Genomic DNA, 15,435 nt, shown 5'->3' on the forward strand with positions numbered 1-15,435 from the left:
ATTAATTGTGCTTCTAGAAAATTAAATTACTAGAGGCTTCCCCCTTTCCAATAATTAATGCACTGTCTAGAAGATTCTCCTTGCAATACAATAATTAATTGTGCTGCTAGAAAATTAAATTAATTAAATATAAAGTTGTCTTTTAATTTTAATTTATTTAATGACTTTATAAGAAATTAATTTAATCAATTTCTTATTTCTCCACTTATCCTTGGAGAACGTAAAGGCTAAGAACTCCACTGAGTTGCTAAAAAGATGGGGACATTACATCTAACTACAATCTATGTCTTGTTGAAAAATGATTCTTATGGCCTTATTTTCATAATTATAGAATTAGATCCTAAGGATCCTACTCACATTGAATCTATAAGTGGTTTCTTACCTATTTATGATTGGGAAACACTAGGTTCTACACCAACATTTTCTATTCTTAACGTTGTGTATAAAACACCTTTATTTGATGAGTAAACAAATATTGGATGCTTCTCTTTACATGTCCTCACACCTAAGAGATATCTTTCTATGCTTCATTTTATTTTCAATTCATTGCTTATAATATGTTTCATATGAATTGCAATGTTGAATGGTATTTTCATGATCATTTTACTTGATACACCTACATCCATATTATGTTACTCCTAGGATTGTGGCATTTTTAGCCTATCTTTTGGGGGACTCATTGTTCTACTTTGAAAGTAAGACAATAGTAATTTTTCTTGTCTTCTCACCTGGGGAGAAATGCAATATTTCCTGTTTATATCTATATCATAGGATACATTTTCTCCCTTTGTTGACTTGTTTTCCTTTTATATGATGACATGGTTTCTTGTATTTATTTATAGTTATTGCTTGTAGACTAATACCCCAAGTGCAATCTTATGTTTTTTTGAAATAACATTTTTAGTATAAATTGAAATTGAAACCACTTAGGGAGGTATAATGTTATTCTTCTTCTCTTCTCTTTTCCATGTGGTTACTTCCTATACTTTTTCTTGAAGTTGTACATTTGTCATTGACACTCCTCTTGAAGGTAGATGTCTTGTACACAAGATCTCTTCCTTTCGAGGGTCTCTTATCATACGTGACATATCCTTTTGTAATTTATCTATTACCTTAGCTTATAAGAGTTACTTATGTTTGCTAAGTTGTTGGCATATACTATTTTAGAGGATATCTCTACATTGTTAGAAGTAGTTATCCTTGATTCTCTTCTTTATGATGTCTATGGTGACATAGTCATCCTAAGGAGGGGGGCATATATACGTCCTCTTTGTACATAGCTTCTGTTGAAAATCAATGGGGTAGAAAATATGCATTCTGAGTATGGGTCAGAGTACTTTAGCGTGTTCACTTGGTATGATTTCTAGGTCATCCTCAAATCAATACATTATTTATTCTATTGGTCAAAATTGATATTGAAGGGTGGGGGAGGGAAGGAGGAGGTTGAATCAGTGCCATTAATAAAACTAGTTGTTCCTTTGACCATTTCCACTAATCTTAATATAGCCCACTTTATAGCTAAAACCAAGATAAATATAGTAAGATAAAAGTAAGTAAGCTCACACACAAAAACATTGATCAAGATGAAATGGATAATTTTTGTACATGGAAACCTTGGTTAGATGGTGAAAACTACGATGGGAATAATATACCCACCAGCCCTTATAATACATGTAAATGGGCATCTTGTTAAGATCAACACATGCTTGTTCTAGAAGTACATCCTGTTAAGAATGTCTATAACCTATTAGGGTTATGAAAGCTTGTGAAAGCTACCTTGTTAGAGGAGTTTACAATAGTAATGAAGCTTTTCCTATTAGGGTATTACAAATAGATGCAATGATAAGAAAGAATACTAAGTGTTCTGACCTCAAATGTGGCACTAACTTGGCATGTAGAAATCTACTCCATATCCTCAAAGATGCACTGATCTTCCTACTTTCTTGGTGAGTGCTTTGTTCTCACTTCTCCCTTGGTTGTCTGCAATAACTTGGTTTTTCTTTACCCTCTACAACGTCAACTACTTATTTTGGTTTTCTTCTCTCCAGGTTCTTCATTCTCTTCTTCTCTTCTTCTCTTCTAATAGTGCTAAAAACTTATTTTGTGTTTTTTTTTGGATAGTTTTATAATGTGTGACACAAGTTTTCCTACATAAAAATACAAGGGCAAGTCTATAATCAAAAGTCTATCTACTAATCATTTAGAAAAATCTAAATATGGTTAAGAAAAAATCAAAAGAATAGGATATACTTGTATAGAAAAGTAAGGAATTATAAGCACTTGTTATGGCATCGAATACAATGGTAGATTTTTTAGGAAAATATTTAAGATGGTAGTAAATATTTTTAGTAGTTAGAATAACAATATTGTTGGGTCAGTGCAAGAATTTGGGTCTCACTTTTGGCCAAAAAGTGGAAGTGTTTTTCCTGTTTTTGAATTTTTTTGTCAATTGATGTCAAAACTTGAGGTATTTAGAGATTGAATATAAAAAAACTCTAGAAATAAAAATTTTAGTGTTCAGAATCTAGTTTTTGAATATGTAATTTATTTGTGTACCCATATGATAGATTATGTTTTTGGTATGGATCTTTAAAAACCACTTTTTCAAAATGCCTGTTTCAGGACCATACCATGCTCGTGTACAGACACCATAATTTGACACAAATATATGATTTTTTGCAAATCCTTTTAAAGAGAGTTACCTAATACACCTAAGATTAATGACAATATTTTTTCTTAATTTTTTATTGAATAATTTTTTTTTATTAATTATTAATTGGCTATAAAGGTAAATTTTAAAACCTCTCGTCTACGGACCACATAATTTGATCAAAATCTCACATTTTTCAAAAAAAAAAAATTAACATCAAAATAATTGTATGTAGATTGATGACAGATTAATTAATTTAAGAAAAATTATAAAATAAAAATGTTATTAAAGTTTTAGTGAATGTCACTTTTTAACATTTAGGAGATAGTTTTGATTAATAAATAATGGAAAAATAGCAAATAAACTAATAACACTATAAAATTTACATTTTTGGAATCAGAATAGTAAGACCTATAATGAGTTTTTGTCTCATCAAAAAATTCAATGGGGATGACTATAAAAAAATTATGAAAATACCAAAAATTGTTGATCAAATGCCTTAGAAAAAAAATAGATCATAAAGGCATGGCTTGGTGGGACCAAGCCTGTGCCATACCTTTCCCCAAGGCAAAACTCCATGCAAAAGTCGGGTGTCATACCAAATTCCTGCTCATGTCTCAAGAATCGGGCACCCAATTTGTAATTCAAAAATTGGGTGCCTGATTGCTTTCAACTGTTGTACTCGATTATTTAAAAATTGGGTACCCATTTCTAATGTAACTGTTGGGCCCCAAAAGATGCCCCACAGACCGAGTTTCAATGATTGAAATGATTGAATGATAGTTTCGATTTGCAATAGTGAATTCTATCATGCTTATTCTGTTTTCTTTTCCTCTTATACAATTTGCAAGCTACTGATTCAAATTCAAAATTGGTGCAAACATGGGATCAAAACAATGAAGAAAGAAGAAAGCAAAAGTTCTGACAAATGAGGAGATCATAGCAAATAAAGAGAATGAAGCACGACATTAACGAGAGAGAAGATAGATAATTAGAGACTTGAACAATGTTTCGAAAGAGAAAGACATTGAGGATACCACAATGGATGAAGAGGTCAAAGAAGAGAACCCAATACAAGAAAATCCAGGTCCACATTCTAATCATGCATTCAATACAGGTGTGTCTCCAAACCCTCAAATTTTCTCTCATGATGAAATTGGTGATTTTTTAAAATCAGGTTACAATTTAAATGATTTAGATTTTTGTCATGAGAAGCAATTTTCAAACGATCATGCACAAAAAACTCCAATTGAAATGCATGCCCCAAAAGAAATACCAAGAAAACTTGAAAATGATATTCAAATCCCAAATAACAGTCAAAATAGTAAAGTGTCTGAAAATAAAAATTGCATGAATGTAGACATAGAAACACCAACTACTAAACAAACATGTCAAAATAATAGTAAAGTGTCTAAACATAATTTTCATATTCCTAATGATGTGTTAGATAATCTTGAGGGATTGGTTTCATGGAGACAAATTAGGACACATGCTAATAGATTGTATGTGCATTTTTTTATAATAAGAAATATGAGTTTCAATGTCAATTAATGTTGCAACTAATTAAAATGTCTAAAATGTGACAAGTAATGAGAAGGTTGGGAATGTATGCAAAACCCAAGAATAAAAATGAGTCTTTAAAACAAGTTGTATCCACTGTTGCTAGTGCCTTTGATGTTATTGGAAAAAGAAGTGGATGTAAAGATAAGAATATAGCATGACAAGCAATAACAATAACTTTAGTTAACAAATCAACATCTGACAAAAGATTGATTAGCAACATAAGTAGATATCTTAATGTGAATTGTAAGACTTTAGAAAGAGTTGTAAAGAGAAGGGTTAACTTTGAATGTGATCCAGCAAATATTTTATGGACTTCTAGTGGTAGACTCCTAAGATGTGATATGAAACTTACTAGTGAAGTCAAAAGTTTGATTGAAAATTTTTGGCATGATAATACAAGAGTATCACCTAATTCAAGAGATGTTCTTAAATTGAGAATTGGGTCAAAAATATGAGATCCACATCCTAAACACCTTTTGGACATGACTCAAACTGAATTGTTTAAAAAAATTGTAGATGGTAAGGTATTAAATATTACCATTAGTCAAAGATCTTTTGAAAAGTGTAAACCATGGTATGTAAGGATTAACAAGGAAAGAATCACATGTTGTTGTAAAACTCATATTCAATCTCATTACCATTATGATGTATTTTGATCTATACGTAGTACCATGCATAGTAAAGAAATGTTGCAGGAATGTGGTATAAAAATACCACCTCAAACTATAAAATATTTCATATCAGGTTTGTTTTGTAAGCCACCTAATGATCAATACTTTCTTTTCAATGCATGTCTTTCCGGTATGTGTGATATGTACGGTAATCTTTCTTTGTTAGATGAATGTTTGCATGAAAATGCTTTGACTACTTTGAGACAACAATTAGTTGAGGTAAAAAGATTCAAAACTATTGAATATCCATTGAAGGATGGGAAGATTGGAAGAAGGTGTGATCTAGTTACAGATAAAGTTAGTTGTCATGCATTTATGGATGAGTTTAAGAGTGTGATCATACCAAAATATGTTAAACACTCTCAATATTCTAGATAGCTTGATGGACAATTTCACATATGTAAGAATACATTTCTAATTGGTACTATAATTTCAGTTGTTGACTTTGCAGAGAACTACATGCTTGCACCGCAAGAAGAGGTATAGCCACAATATTACAATTCAGTGCAAGTAATGTAGTGCCTACCCCTAGTTTGCATTTCTGTTATCATTGTCAAATTCTTTTAGGTTGATTTTATGCATTGATTAGTTTAGAGATACTAGATTTACAATATTATAATATTATTTCATGTCTTGAATTACAAATATATTGGTTATTATTGCTTAGTTGTTTTCATTTCACGTGTTGTTAATGATGTCTTGATGATTCCTAATTAGTAAATATGTTTTCTTTCGTAACAATGTAACGTGATGATGATTATGATAGAGATGCATTATTATATGTATGCATTTGATATTATACTTGTGATTTTTATGATACTTACCCCATACTTGGATGTGTATGGTGCATGTGTTTGTTTTATCTTTTTGTCTAACGTGTTTGATGTGGTTAAGGGAGGGAATCGTAGTCACCTGCTAGTCTGGATCTACACAATGCACCACTCCCCGCCATTGCCTATTTAGTTTAGAGATATATAATTATATAGATGTACATGCTCATCTTTTATGCAGGATGCAGGTACCAGGCATCGACTTTCTTGAATTGCCAAGATGAGCATGTCGTATTACAAATACTCAAATGGTGAGAATGGGAAGATAATGATCAGGTCCAATCCTAGCCATAGCCTAAAATACTTGTCCTGCAAGGAGGACTCATAACAGACTGTCTAGCTTTTTTTAAAACCCGTGAGTATTTTGTGCGTATGTTGTTTTGTGAGTCTTTGATAAATTTTCTATTAATTAAGTCTAATTAGAGGATTAAATTAATGATTTAATTTAATGGAAAATTATTATAACAATTTTATTTATAACTTGAGAGATTGATATAAATTATATTTAATTATATTTAATTAATTAAGAAATTAAATAAATAAAAAGAATTGAATTCGAAGATAAAAGTTTTAAGAATAAATTTAGAACGTGATAATATTTATTTAATTTAATAATAATATGTATATTTAGAGCTCATTTTTAAATAAATGTTAAATATTATTGTTATTTAAGTTAATAAATATTTATCAAATTAAACGTTCAAAAATAAATTAAGAAGTGAAAAGATATTAATTTATGAAAAAGATTTAAGTTCACATGATGCGTGTATGAGATTAGAATATAGGAAATTAATTGAAAGATAAAATATGTGAAATTAATAAAGATATTTTAAAGTGCACATGAGATTTTAAAAGTTAATAAATTAATTTAAAGCGAAGTCAAGTGGAAAATTAAATAAAGTAATTTAATAATTCACTTAATGTGCATGCAAGGAATAATAAAATAATATCTTAATTAAAAAGCAAATTAATTGTGCATGAAAGAATTAATTAAATTAAATAATTGTAATTTTAGAGTTGTGGAGATAGAAACCCTAAAAGGTTATTAGAGTTTATATTAGGGGGTTTTCGAGTCATTATTGCACACACAAGTTTTAGGGCACACACAGGTTTTGGGAGAGAAACTCAGAGGGTTTGGAAAAGAAAGGAATTTTTTGTGGCTTGAAGGATTTTGCTTGCATTTGGAATTTGCATCTAGTTGTCAGAGGTTAGCATCAGATCCAGGTAGGATCTCGTGGTTTAATTGTATAGTAGTTCTTCGTTTTTCAAACTTCTGTCTGCTCCGTGTCTTTTGCATTTGTTGTATTTCTGGTATGCAATTATTTGTTCTTGATTGAGAAATTTAAAATTGGAAAGGGTTTGATCGTAGATTGAAAATTTGATTGTTTCAACTTAATTTTTCCTACCAAATTTAAATGGCAACCATTTATTTTTAAAAAATAATAATATTGAAGGGGGCATTGTATTAGATTAAAATTTTATTAAAAATAAAATTTCAAATTATATATATATGGTTAATAAAAATTTTTCTATCGAACCATATTTGCAAAATATGTTAAAAAATATATATATATTAAAAATAAATAAATATATACTATTAAAATTTAATTGAATGGTGGGGGGGCGAAATGGTTTTTGTTTTGTATATTTAAAAAAAAAAATTTAAAAATACAATGGATAGGATGGGGATATTACCCCCCCCCCCCCCCCGTACCTGCTGCTGGCATTAATGGTCACGACAGCCAGTACCGCTGCTGCACGCAACAGGGTACCCTGTTGTCGTAGGTACTAACCGGTCGGCCATTAAACATGCCAATATATATATATTTCATTTTTAATAAATTTTAATACGTTTTAAAATTTATTTAATTTAAATTGTAATAAATTTACATTATAATTTAATAACATTTTGTATTATTAAATTATATAATTCATTATTAATAATTTTACTATTAATTTATATAAATGTTTTGTAATTAAATAAATTTAAATAGATTTATTAATTATTAATTAATATAATTAAATTTGATTTAATTAGGATTTAACGATAAGAGTTAATTAATGAAGTTATTAATTTATCATATTTAATAATATTGATTTTATTAAAATTATGGTTATCTTATTTAAAATCAGTGAACTATTATTTTCTTTTTATAACCTAAATGGAATAAAACGATTATTTCCAGATTATTCTACTAGGAAATGACTTTTATTATGATGGTAATTTTACATATTTAAGTTGAATAAATGAATGGGTTGCTAGATGGAATAAACCGAGAATCTTTTACACTTAAAACGTACGTTGAAGACAAAACTAAAACTTTACTTTTTAACCAATTGTGTAATTTCAAATCAAACCCAACTATGAAACTATACTATTTTGCTTATACTATCTATGCTTTGGATTTTGGTGTTGATTAGATGTTGACCTGTCTAAAGAGTACACTGGAGGTTTTTGTGAGATTTATTTTATAATATTTATATGGCTAGATGTCATTATGTGTTTTTTGATTCATATTGAGATTATATTTATGAGATTTACCTTGTGGAGCTTTTATGTGTACTTGGATGGGAGAACCATCTTATTTTCAGGTTGCCTGTTAAGGAACCGAGTTTGATCATTATGGGTGTTGTGGTATGGGACACAACTGTGTTTTTATGTGCTTAGGAAAGGTTGTCTAGGTACGTGACTTGGGAGTGGCTTGCAATATGGGTTTGGGACCCAAAGTGGTCAGTGTCAGGGTAACCTATTGCAAGTTATGTAATAAGTGATAATCTAGTAATTAAAAATTGTTTGGAGGGAAACACACTAAAAAGATAAGTTAGAGATATTTGATCCACCCATGCCTTGAGTGCTTGTATAGACTAAGGATGGGAATGGGATGATTTCCTCGTCTTTTTGCAAGGGCTTTTTGGTTTCCACATGTGTCATGTTGAGGGTTTGGGGTTCAGAGTAACCAGTCCAGGGTAACTCAACGCTTGAGAGTCCAGGATCTATTAAGAGATCAGTCCAAGGTAACTCAAGTAGCCATGTGATGACACTCCCTAGTATGTAGCTTGAGTCTCCTCTATAGATTTTGTGTACCTCTGGTGGTGTACTTATTGTTGGATGTGTTTATTTTGGTTATTACTTTCATTGATGATGATTGGTGATTCATGGATGATGTACTCTTGATATGTGGTTCTTGACTTGAGGTGATTATTTTTCGTTGACTTTATCTTATGATCTTGGTATTTGGTTTATACTTGGTTCGTGTATGATGTTTGGTTATGTGGTGTCGGTATTGGATTGAATGTTCTTACTTTTGGATTATTTTATCTTCTTGAGTAGTATGTGTTACCTTTGAGGTAGTTTTGGCTATTAGGAATTCCTTGCCTAGGAATTTTTTATGTTTGATAGCCATATGTGGATCGTTCATTATCTTCCCTGCATGGTGGGAGTGGAAGCCTGATTAGGTAACCACGCGGTCGGGAGGTAGTGTCTTCTTACCATTTGGGTTTTTCCCTCACATTGCTAGCTGTTGGATGTTCGTTGCAGAACATGTACCTTTATCATTCTTATTTCTTATCTTTGAGACTTCTTTGTAGTTGATGTATATATGTTATCATGTAATCTGATGTATTGTATCTATTCTCACATACCCTACAACATGTGTAGTGGATGTTATTTAGTGGATGTACTTTCATTGTATTAGATATACTTATGCTTTGCTTATGTGATTATGTATCTGTTATTTCTTATGATCATGAGACATTGTACTTGAAATTTAAACTAATTAATTTAAAATTATTAAATGTGACTCAACATAAAGGAACCCTTGAGGAATTGAAACTATATCTTTAATTGCTAATGTGTATTTGGTGTGTATGTTCATATTGCTTCCGCATTAATGTTATCTTGATGTTGTTTAAATTTTTTTTTTTAAATAGTTCAGTAAACATTGTAACATGTTAGGTTTATTTCTCTTGGGTTCCCGAGCGGGGCATTACAAGTAACAATTTATGTTCATATAGTTCATAGGCATGCACTTGATAGTACGGAGGAGGATCAAAAAATATTGAGAAAGTACCATTTTTATATAAGTGATAATAAACTCCATTCATCTAAGTTTGTCCAATATTGTTTCAAGGTCTTTTATGATAATTTAAAAGAGAGACAAATTCAAATGACACAACATTGGATATGGTCAGATAATTGTATAGGACAATTCAAGAATGCTAGAATGTTCTATTGGTTGAGTAGGACACATAGGAAAACTAACATCCAACATGTGTGGAGTTTTTTTGAGGCTTGACATGGTAAAGGAGAACATGATGGTGTCGGTGCATGTGTGAAGAGAGCCCTTAGTAGAGAGCAATTGAAATTCACATGAGATTGTCGAATGGTGTAACAAATATTTATACATAGGATCAAGTTAGAACTCTATAATCAAACGTTTCTTATACCTAGTTGAAGAAAATAATATCCCTTGAAGATATGGCTATGATACAATTAGTGGGTCAGCTAAATGGTATTCATTTAGGAGTTCAGATTCTAACACTTGGACTATATGGACTAGGGAGCTTGCTTGTTTTTATCAATTTTGTCTTGCAGGTGAATGGGAAGAATGTGAGAATACATAATGGGTTGAATATTGGCAACAAAGATCAATAGCACCTACTAACATGCATTTTGAAGATGATATAGTAAATGAAGGCCAGAATGTTACTTTTGCATCAAAAGACTATGATCATATTTTAGACCTCATAGAACTTGGTATGCACAATTTAATTAGATTTTTTTGTGATCTCATGCTTCAATTTATATAATTTGTGTATGTACACTCATGTGATTAAAGTGTTTCTGTACTTTATCTTATCTTGTAGGACATGTTTATGCTATTATTGCACCTAGTGATAACAATGAATAGATTGAGTATTGGCTAGCTAGATGTTTGGAACCTAAGAAAAAATTGACATGTCATCAAGTAGACGGTGATGGTTTTGAGTATCCAATTGGGTCTGTCATTGTAGCTGGCACTTGGCTATGTAGATACCTAACAAGAAGAAATGGTTTGCCAACATTTGAAGACTACCAAATCGAAAAGAAGATTTTACACTATTCTCATTTGGTTGTGGCAACAAATATCAAATTAAAAAGATATAGAGGGAGACTGACCAATAAGGTATTATGGACAATTTCAATGGACAAGCACAAGACAATCATAGATGCATTGCAAAAGAGAGAGGATACAAATGGTACAGTGGGATGACTACATTCAAATCAAACACATGTAAGTTTTTTCATTATTGTATTATTTTTATATATATGTACTTATATAATTTAATTACATGTATGTTTGTGTTTTCAATACCAATTTAAAGAACTTATATATACCTCTTATTCAGGTCTCAATTACAATTTATGCAAATTTAAATGTTAAAGTGGATCGAACATCAACATCCTGTGCAATTTCACATAGTAAGTCCATACAAATTACACATATATTTATATAGTTCAGATACCTTGAATATTAATTTATGTGTTTATTAACATGTGTTTTTGTTTTACAATTTTATTTACAAGACCTCGTTTGAAGAGATGTGTTGAACCAATTTTATGTTTTGAGTTCACTTCTATAAATATATCATTGACATTGTCTTACATATAGTGTGAAATATGTTGTACAAACTAATTAAAAAATGAGAGTTTACTTCTATTTGAAAGTTAAAGGTATGCACTTGATAAGTTATAAATTAATTGTCAATTTAAGTAATGAACTCTTGTTTTGTTCCATTACTTTTACATTCAAGCATGTTTAAATTAATGTTTGTTTGAAGTTTCAAACTACTATTGATTGTAATATTAAAAACAAGTCACTTGTACATGATAATTTAAAGATCATTGCTCATTGTATTGATTATATGCTAGATCATTACTCATTGTATTCATCGTATTGATTATATCTTACATTACCAAACAACACATTAAGATCACTTATGATACATTGTTATTTACATTATCCATACATGTGTGTCTTAAGGGGACATGAGAGTCCTAATAGGTCATAATAATTTATGTATGTTTTAATAAGTCTTAATATGTTTACTAGCACATAATACGTATTATTAGGTGATAATGAGTCTTACATTACCAAACAACACACTAAGATCACTTATGATACATTGTTAGGTACGTTATCCATACATGTGTGTCTTAAGGGGACGTAAGAATCCTAATAGGTCATTATGTCTATTATAGATTATGATAGGTATTTGTATGTTTACTAGCACATAATAGGTCTTATTGGGTGATAATGAGTCTTACATTATCAAAAAACACATTAAGATCACTTATGATACATTGTTGGGTACGTTATCCATACATGTGTGTCTTAAGGGGACATAGGAGTCCTAATAGGTCATTATGTCTGTTATAAGTTATGATAGGTATTCATATGTTTACTAGCACATAATACGTCTTATTAGGTGATAATGATTCTTACATTACCAAACAACACATTAAGATCACTTATGATACATTGTTAGGTACGTTATCCATACATGTGTGTCTTAAGGGGACATAGGAGTCCTAATAGGTCATTATGTCTGTTATAGGTTATGATAGGTATTCATATGTTTACTAGCACATAATAGGTCTTATTAGGTGATAATGAGTCTTAAATTACCAAACAACACATTAATATCACTTATGATACATTGTTAGGTACGTTATCCATACATGTGTGTCTTAAGGGGACATAGGAGTCCTAATAGGTCATTATGTTTGTTATAGGTTATGATAGGTATTCATATGTTTACTACCACATAATAGGTCTTATTAGGTAATAATGACTCTTACATTACCAAACAACACATTAATATCACTTATGATACATTGTTAGGTACGTTATCCATACATGTGTGTCTTAAGGGGACATAGGAGTCCTAATAGGTCATTATGTCTGTTATAAGTTATGATAGGTATTCATATTTTTACCAACACATAATAGGTATTGTTAGATGATAATGAGTCTTACATTACCAAATAACACATTGAGATCATGTATGATACATTGTTAGGTACGTTATCAATACATTTTTTTAATCTAGTAGGTCAATTTTATTTTTATGAATCTCAATGCATAAATTTGATGTGATGTTTATCCAATAATGCTCTATAGATAGTTAAAATTATTGTTCATCTTGCATATATACTTACAAAATGTGTTATATGTTCATGAATAAAATATGTCAGAATAAAGAAAATGGTTTGAATATACTTAAAACATGATGAAACATAATAATATATACTACATACACAAGCATGATAAGAAGTCGTAAAAAAATAGTACATGGTCTAACATACATCATAACATGATCTATGAAGTGAAAAAATACATGGTCTAACATACAGTTTTAACTATCCTAACACAAAGTGTATGCATCATAAACAATATACATCATAAAAACACAATCTACAGGTGCCAAAAAGACCTAATCTATCTAATTGAATGTCCTCTTTACTCCACGCAAAGAGAACTCAAATGGATCATCATGTGTAATATGAGTCATCTCGTCATGTCAAACACCCTATGAGGTAGATGGATCACCTTGTGTAACATGAGGCACGTCTCATCATGTACATGCTTAATTGAAATGGGTTTCAAAATCTAGCTTGAAAATAAATTAAATATTCACTACATAATAAAATAAATGCCACATGAGATGGGTGTCCCTCAGTAATGGGAGGAGGTGCACTGTGAAAACTACCAAATGCAGCAGTGGTGAGGTCTTGTAATTTACAATACATACATTTTTAAAATTTGATTTTAGAGCATAATGAACTATATATTATGTACATAAATCACAATACTAACCTCAAATGATGATGTAGGTACCTCCATCTGGCCAAGTCCTGTGCTCTCAGCAACACTCATGGTGACATAGTCCTAAAATTATGGATACATAAACTTTTAGTCAAAATTAAATATACATGAATAATTACAAAGTGCATAATTTGTACACTACATTTTTTATACACTATAAATTTAACATGTATATATATATCATACCTAAGTGGTAGTCAATGTCACAAATGTGTCTACGGGTATGCTAGCACTATAGTCATAAGATGGAGTCAAAAATAGACTATACTGAGGCTTGTATGGATGAGTATGATATGGCTCATGTTTGTAAAATCAAAACACAAAATATATATACATGTGATTCAAAATTGTTTGGATTATAAGTTAATAACAATGTACATACATAAAAATAATACAAATTATTTGTCTTTAGTCAAAAGTTCATACCACATGTATTTGAGGTTGTGCCTCAGTGGTAACTGGAGTAGGACCTGTACTAACATCAATCTGTGTAGATGTGGAAAATCCCTACAAAATTAGATAAAAAGAACATATGAGCACATGTTATTAAATTCGAGTTTGAATGTACATTTTTACAGTGTAATTCAAAGTGCATACCATATAAGGGATGCCAATGTCTGTAGGTCTCAAAAAAAACGTATATTGTCTCCTAGGAGGAACAGTATCATCCATCCTTTGTTATTTCAAAAGTAAAAATTAATATGGTTAATACAATTACACATGTATGTAGAAAGTAAATAATTATGTGTACTTTATATTTATATTAAAATTAAAATTTTACCTGCTGCTCTTGACCCTCTCCAGGCTCTCCCTACTGCATGAGGTCAACAAATGATGACACGTCTATCTTATCACTGCCATCACCATGGGCAACGTATACATCATCATCAAAATCTGCACCCTCAGCATAATGGCCATCGTGTGATGCATCAAGATCGCTCTGGGGGCCTGTGCATATGCATCCACAGCTAGTACAAACATGTCCAAGTGGAGGAGCATGTACCACCTGCATCCACTACTATACTAAATTTCTCGAAAGGGCACTCAAATGGGTAAGAGCAGATGAAACTACTCGATGATGGTGAGGAGTAGGCACAATAGGTGCAGGAAGAGGTACAAGGGGCTCAGCTCACCTATGATTTCTTGTTCTATCACTCATCTTTGTCCTAGGCCTATCCTGATGCATCCCTCTACCAACTCCCTGAAATGCTTTCATATCAAAATAGTTGGGTTTCAAACCCAACTCAAACTCAGCCCATAAATTCCTAAGGAAGTACATGGGCACCTCATGGTTAGCGTGTGGTGGATGGTCAAATACCGTTCACCACCGCTCCCAAAAATGTACTGCTATATGTGGATGTTTACACCACCTAATGGAAATGTGAGGCTTCTTGTCATTAATTTCTTCACCCATCTTAGGGTTTACAAAATAATGTTTAAAATTTCCTTTACCTATATGCAAGTTATAAACCTGTCTGTACGATAAGCCGTCAGAGTAGAAGGCATGCATGCTTTCCCTCCACAATCTAAATGAATCAATGTCTAAATCAAAATGATGGATGGAGTCAATCATGCCTTGCATGTTATCTGCAAGATGTATAGGTGAGAGGAGGGGAGGGGGGGTGCCTCTAATGTCGAATAGCCTCTCTATATCATGCATGAGGTCATTGAGGTTATGCCTCATGGTCTCGCAAAGCTCATTTGTAGTGGGTGGTGGAGGTGTGGGTGGAGGTGGAGGTGGAGGTGGAGGCAGAGGTTGAGATGGAGGGGGCGGAGGTGGGGGTGTGGGAGGGGGAGGGGGTGGTGGTGGGTCCATCAAATATAATTTTCATATATGTTTAAACAACATAAAA

This window comes from Cupressus sempervirens, chromosome 4 (assembly GCF_028749045.1).
Source record: "Cupressus sempervirens isolate cs-2001-9-10 chromosome 4, ASM2874904v1, whole genome shotgun sequence".
Taxonomy (NCBI): Eukaryota; Viridiplantae; Streptophyta; class Pinopsida; order Cupressales; family Cupressaceae; genus Cupressus; species Cupressus sempervirens.